The sequence below is a fragment of the Pteropus alecto genome, unplaced genomic scaffold (genome assembly GCF_000325575.1).
Source record: "Pteropus alecto unplaced genomic scaffold, ASM32557v1 scaffold413, whole genome shotgun sequence".
Taxonomy (NCBI): domain Eukaryota; kingdom Metazoa; phylum Chordata; class Mammalia; order Chiroptera; family Pteropodidae; genus Pteropus; species Pteropus alecto.
Genome location: NW_006434120.1, coordinates 558,746 through 566,372, shown reverse-complemented (window position 1 = coordinate 566,372; position 7,627 = coordinate 558,746).

Below are 7,627 nucleotides of genomic sequence, written 5' to 3'. Positions count from 1 at the left end.
ATTACAATAGGAACATCAAAGATCTCTGATCACAGATCACTATAAGAAATATAATAATAATTAAAAGTCTGAAGTATCGTGAGAATTACAAAAATGTAACACAGAGACACGAGGTAGGCAAATGCTGTAGGAAAAATCGTGCTGATAGACTTGCTCAGTGCAGAGTTGCCACAAATCTTCAATTTGTAAAATACACAATATTTGCAAAGCTCAATAAAGGTAAATGTAATAAAACAAGATATGCCTGTATCTCCCTTTTAAATTAGACTATGAGCTTACCAAATTCAGGGATTATGTTTTAACTGTGTCTTCTATGTTCAGTTTAATTTCTGGCATGTAGCAGGTGCTCTATGAGTAGGGGATCATATAATTAATATTCAAACCAGGACTCTAAGAGTAAAAGGGGTGCTGACCAGATAGGAGCTGATACCACAGCATAAATTGGCATCGTGTTGTTCCAATCATAATGTATAGTTACCATAATCAGAAAGTGCTTATTGAATGAATATAAAGTGAATGAGTTTATGGAGCCAGCAGAGGCAGGTTATACAAATGCTTTCCTTATATTGAGATTAAAAAACACCTCCTGGGAATTCCATCTGCTGGGCTCAGTTCTGTTTGACTAGACACAGAATGCATCTAGACTTTCTTTTATGTGGAATTTAAATATTTGAATTTATCTATTGCTTCCCTTGGGACGAATTTTCTCTTTTGCAGCCTAAACTTTCCCAGTTTTTTTTTTTTAACCATTCCTTGTTTTGCCTAGAGTTTAGTCTTGCTACATTTGGGGTTCTCTGGTTCTGAATGGGCTTCTATTTGACAAGGTGAGTTTGAATGTTATAGGCCTTGTATTCTCATTTCTAAAATGAAAATTTTGGCCAAATGGCCTCTGAAGCCCCATGCAGCTCTAGTTTGATTTAACACAAAAAATAAGAAATAACAGTTATGTTGGGCTTGTAGTGCAGGTAGATGCAACATTTTTTTGTGACTGTACATGACTTGCTGTATATAGGAATGACAAGCTCCAGTCAAGAGGATCTCACTAGGAATTTGGAATCTGGAATTTCATTATAGCCTTGTTAGCTGGAGAAGTGGCCAATATACTGCAGGGGTTCAGAGCTCAATTGACCAAGATGGAGATCCAGATGCTACTACCTCCTACCTGCATGTGTCAAATGTGCATAATAAAAGAACTAGCTCTGAAGAGCCATTGGGAGGTTAGAGGAGGTACTACATAAATGCTTGACATAGTATATGGTCAATAAATATTTGTTCTTCATCTGTGCTAAATGATCAGATAAATGATGGCATAGATGATCTTTAAGGTCCTGTCTAGCTTTAAACAGCTGTAACTTTTATGGCTTTGTGGAAAATGTAGCAGTAGATTACTTCTAGGATATTTGGTTAACTGGAGTTTGGGGAATGAGAACAAAGTTCTCATGAAATCTCAAAGCCTATAATAATGGCCAATGCTATTTTTGTACTATGATGTACTTACTGACATAATGGAGCCTTTTTATTAAACATCTCTCTTCCATGCATTCTTGTTCTGCAATGTTATTTATATATTTTTGAAAGGTGGGAGAACCTGGGAAGTATTTTGTGACACCTCTTGCTAGAGTCTAAAGAGATAGACCTCATGGAAATGCACTGCCCGAAGAAAATGTCTCCTTTAGTGAATCTGAAATGATGACAAAAGAAATAAGGTTGTATTTGGGCACTGATGGGGAGGAAGTGCTGGCTCAGGGCTGTGTCTGTCCACGCTTGCAACCAGCTCTGGGCCCAAAGTCCACAAGCCTGAGGCTCTCTGCTGAACATGCTTGTGGAAGATTGTCTTAAATTTAGTGAAATGATTATTCTTCTTGGTGCTGTGGCCTGGACTCTGACAATACTAGAACATCATTGGAGATTTTTGTAACTCTTTAGAGTTCTTTATGTGTTTTAGATACAATTCTTTTACCAGATATATGCTTTGCAAAAATCTTTCCCAGACTGTGCTCACCTTTTCACTCTCCTAATAGTATCTTTAGCAGAGCAAAAGATCTTAGTTTTGAAAAAGGTTAGTGTATTATTTTTTTTAAATACTGTTTTTCCTTTTGTGTTCTGAGAAATTGTTGCCTACCTAAGGTTGCAAATAAGTTTTACTGTGTTTTCTTTTAAAAGTTTTATAATTTTTGTTTGTATATCTAAGTCTATAATTCATTTTGAGTATATATAATATAATAAATATCATTTAAGGTCAGAGTTGAAGTTTATTATTAGTCATTAAAGAAATAACCACAACGAGATATCACTATGTACTAACTACTTATAGGAGTAGATAAAATTAAAAAGACATGTCATAGCAACTATTGATGAGGATTTGGAGGCATTAGAACCTCAAACACTCTTGGTGGGAATGTGGAATAATTCGACCATTCTGGTAGGCAGTTTGATAGTTTCTTAAAAAGTTAAACATACACTTAGCATATGATATAGCCATTCTACTTCTAGGTATTTACCCAAAAGAACCAAGAGCATATATCTATACAAGGACTTGCACATGAATATTTACAGCTACTTCATTTGTAATAGGCCCAAACTGGAAACAACTCAATGTTCATCAATAGAGAATTTATCTATATGGATAAATAAATTGTGGTATATCCATAAAATGGAATTCTAATAAGCAACATGGTAAACCTCAAAATAATTGTGGTGAATAAAAAGAGACAGATAAATACTGTATCTGTTCATTCATATAAAATTGTGGAAAATGCAAACTAATCAATAGTAACAGAAAGCTGATCAATGGCTGCTTAGAGATGAGGATGGATGGACATGGAGTGATTGTGAAGGGGCAGGAGGAAAGTTTGACTGTTTTCTATACATTTCATTGAAACATCATGCTTTATTTAATTCCCCGTTGTTTGGCCTTTTGTTTCCAAGTTTTCTGTATTAAAAATAACTATATCCTTATGTGGAGTAACTGGAACTGTCACATCCTACTAGTAGGGTTATAAATTCATACAACTACTTTGGAAAATGCTTGACAGTATCTACTGATGTTGAATATAAGCATGTTCTAACTCAGCAATTCCTCTCCCAGATAGTTACAGAACAGAAAGAGTTTTTCCACCTGGTGCTAGCAGAGCCAAACACTAAGCACCAAGAATTGCAATAGAGAAAGACTGGGTACTTTATTATAAATGATGCTACCCCAGGAGAATGAGTTCAAAAGCTTGAACTCCCCGACCTAGGATTCGAGGTGAGATTTTAAGGGTATACAGAGGAAAGGGTATGCAGAAATGCTGGTGGGAGGATTTTGGCGCTTGGCCACTTATGGTAATGAGCATCAACACAGGATCTTCCTAGACACTGAACCCTTGGCTTCTGAAAAGGTTTCAGTGTTCAAGTTTTGGTTATGTCCATGTCCTTTGTTTCTGAGCGTGGAGGGTATGTGAGACTTCGGTTTCTGGTGCAGCTGCACATCAAAGTTCTCTCCTCTGCATATGCCTTGGCTCCATGGCTTGCAGTTTCGATCTGTTGTCTCTGAAAAGCAACTTAGTATCTTGTTATTAGGATGGGACCATTTTGAGTTGGTTCTGCAGTTACAAATCTCTCCTTTGTTGTTCATTCCTCAATCTTGAGGGAAATAGGGCAACTGGGTTTAGTTAAGATGGAGGATTAGTTTCAAGATAGAGTTAGATTTGTCCACCTATTGTGCCTCTCTTATCTGGCTCTTACAGTCTCAAGAGCCCATCTCTTTTGTAATGGTCCCTGAGCCTTGGAGGGGCATTCTGGATGTTTAATTTATAAGCAGAGACTATAGCAATGGTAGTGGTAGCAGCAGGCCAGGATACTTGTACCCTAATGAGACAAATAATAAAGAGTAACTTTTGTTATTATGTCCACCAAGATCCAAACCAGGATGGTGATCATCATGATGATCATTAGGGAACATGTCATCTAGCTGCAGTTTGTAATTGCAAGACTCAGGAAAAAGGCAGTTTTAGTTCTCAATGATTGCAAGTCAAAGGATTGGAGAAAAACTGGAAACAGTTATTGGAGAAAACTAGAATTCAAGATTCAGTCTAGTTTACAAGTAGAAAATGAAACAAACTCAGAAGACAATGAACAGCACTCGACTCTAATATCCACGAAGGTATATTATAGTTTCTATTGAAACATAATTTTTCTCTCTAAAAATCACCCCCATTTTTACCAAAGATAACCAAATTAAGAACAATTTACTTGCAAAATAAGTCTAGTTTCAGTGAACTTGGCCTGATGATTTGCATAAATCCAGCAAGAATAGTAATTAATCATATAGGCACTTTTAAACCTGCTTTTCTGGAACTTTTCATAAGGAATCTTCAGATTGAACTTATAAAGGCCTCTCAAGGCCAGAAAAGCCAAAGCAAGGATTTGCCATCAGATGTTGCCTATAGTACCTACAGGTTTGGGTGAGTTCTTCTCTTCTTGAGGTCCCCCAGATATCCTGACATTCCTGCACCTGCCAAAAAGTGATATTCTTTACTCACATGGTAAGGCTGCTAGGAGTCATGTAAGGAAGGTACAAGGCAAACATTTCCAAGGTTTTTTATTGGCTTCCGTAAGTCAATCTTAATTCTTTAAAGCTTTCTGTCACATCTGAGTCCATGCAAATCTCTCTCAAATATGACATTCCAGTCAAAGCCTTATACAGAGAACAGATTCTTATTGAACTTATATAAATAAACATATTGCCACAAAAATAAAAATACTCATTGAGAGTTCCCAAATTCTGTAATGATCACATAGAGAGAAAAATATAAATGTTTTAATACTGCCTTACAAAGGTGTAATTCACCATATTGCTGAGTCATAGGTAGTTTAAGAGAAATGAGTTTCTTTTTATCTGGAAAATAAAAGATTTAAAAAATCAATAATTTCAAACAAAACGGCTATAAAAATTATAACCATGTTCATCAATTTGTTCAGTTTTTTGTAATTAAGCTTGTTCTTCTCGAATCCAGTTTTTCCATTAGTTCTCTCGACCTTGTCTGATATTTGAGGGCGATAAGGTCAGCACTAATTCCAAGAAGTTTGCAAGGCTGTCCATCAAAGCTTGTATGGTTTGCTCAGTGTAGTGAGTGACTCAATCACTAGAGATTTGAGAAGGAATACTCTAATTTCTTTGCCATTGTAAGGACATCAGGCACATGGCAAAGGAAAACTTCAGTGCATCCAGAAAACATACACAGAAAAACAAGAACAATACGTTCTTGTTTGATAACCCAAACTAAGTGGCAGTTGAATAAAGTCCAGCTTAAATGTACTATATGAATGAAAGAATACAAAAACTGAAAAAAATGCCAAGGAGCTGAGGAGAAACAAGTAGCCATCTTGGGTTTCCCCTACCCCGACTACTCATTTAATTTACAGCCATTGTTTAACTATCTTAATTTCTCTGATTCAGGAGCAGACTGTTGCCACGTTAAGGACATCAGGATAGCAAAAGTCTGGCAATGAGAGGTCATTTTTGCAAAAAATAAAGGAGTTCATCCACATGTACCACAGTCTGATACAAAATTTCAGTCTTTATAGTGTGTGCCTCAATTTTGATGACAGAAATTTTATGCCAGGACATCTCAGATTTTCAGGAATTTCACATAATTTTTGGAACACTTATAACATACACTTATACAAATACAACATAATTATTATTTCCTTATTTGACAAAGCTTCCCAGATAATTTTAGTTTATCAAACATGTCTAATTAGTTTAATATTTCTCTTTTAGTAAGGAGAGAAAACAAATCTTTTGAGGTGCTTCAGAGGCCTTTCTGAAATATCTCAAAGTTATTCCCATGTCAAGACTCTATTTAGAATTTAAATTTTGTGAAGTTTGTCAAATTACATCAGAAAGTTTGGATATTTGACTAAATAGGATCATAAGTCATTATGAAGCAATACTTAATCATCTATTTAATCAAATAAATGTTTTCAAAGAAAAATACAGAAGTTTACATAATTGTTAGCAAAACTTAGTTCTTATTGTTAAGGAGATTCTGTTTTCTTAAAACAACATAAAATAGAAAATTATTTTGATACAATACAGAATCTTTGCTTTCTAGGCAGAAAGCTTTTTCATAGTATCGGTAGCAGACCAATAGCTCTTTTTAGTGGAGAGAGAACACCAAACTCTAATTTACGTTGGCTTACTTTTTATATTTAAATTCACTCAATTGATTAACTTTATTTCAGTCTTATTCAACTTGACTTCACATAAAATTTCCTTTTCCACAAACCTATAAATTTTACATTCAGATTTTGTCCCTTTTCTCCCTCTTTCCCACTCTGAAACAACTGGCCTAACTTCAGAACAAAATTACTTTTCTTTCCTAAAAAAAGCCTTCTTTACTGAAAACATGTTATTTTCTTCAATATTAATTAGAATTCTTAACTCTTAGAAACCTTAATTTCTAGTGACAGCTGAAAAATAAGCAATTAGCATTCTTTAGGTTGGCAAATAGATGAATATGTTTCATAACCTCTAGAAAACAGGTTTTTGTTGGCAATTATTTACAATTTTTTAAAGAAAACTGTTTTTCTAATAAAGTACAAGATATTTATTAATAGCTCCAAATTTATCTTTTAGTATCTCTGTTATAGAAGCCAAAAGTAGGTAAACTTAGACTTACCTAGCAATTGTTTCACTATTTCATGTTAGTTGGAAATATCTAGATATTCAATAATTTTTTCTTATTTAACTTAACAGTAAAATTCTAAAGTTTTCAAGTTGCCAAAGTGATTTAGAAAACCATTTAAGTAGGCTTACAATAGTTATTGCTGAAGAGTTAACCTAAAAGAAACTTTTAATCCCGTTTACACTTACTTAATTTATTTGCTCCTAACAATTAAGTTTAGATTACTTATGAAATTTTATACTGTTATTTTTCTTGCTGACAAATTTTGAAACAGAGATAACACGAATTTATTTGACAAATCTAGGTAGAATAAAAGTATTATTTAATGCTGGTGATTCTAAAGATGTGCTTATTTGACCGAGCAAAACTAAAACCAACTTTTAATATCAAATATTTTCTCAGAACACATGATTTTGAAATGCATTTGGGTAAGTTTTAATATATATTTGTAATATATATTTGAAATATATATATATATAATTTTTTGGAGGATTCTCATATAAACATTTGTTTGTTTAAATCAATTTAATATTACAAATTAGCAATATCATCCAGTGGTAAAAATATTCTATATCTAGAACATACATACATAAGATGTACATAAACATACAGATAAACATAGAGATTGCATAAGTTTCCTTTTAAAATGCTTGTTTGTGTCTCAAGTACAATGTAAAACTCAGAGGAAAACTTGCTCCAAATTATGTTTTGGCAGAAGGACTAAGTTAAGATTTTGTTCAGATGGCCAAAGCTTTGCATGTTGTAAGAATTCCTTTAAAGCTATTTTAAATTAATTTATAATCAATCATAGAATGCATTCTATTGTCTTTAAGAGGCCTGAGATCCTCTCCTTCAAGGGTGCCCCTTAAGGTGGACTTAACGACAAACACAAACCACAGAAAATGGAAAGCAAGTGTGCATAATAAACTTGGAAAGCTCAGAAGGTAAAGAGCGGT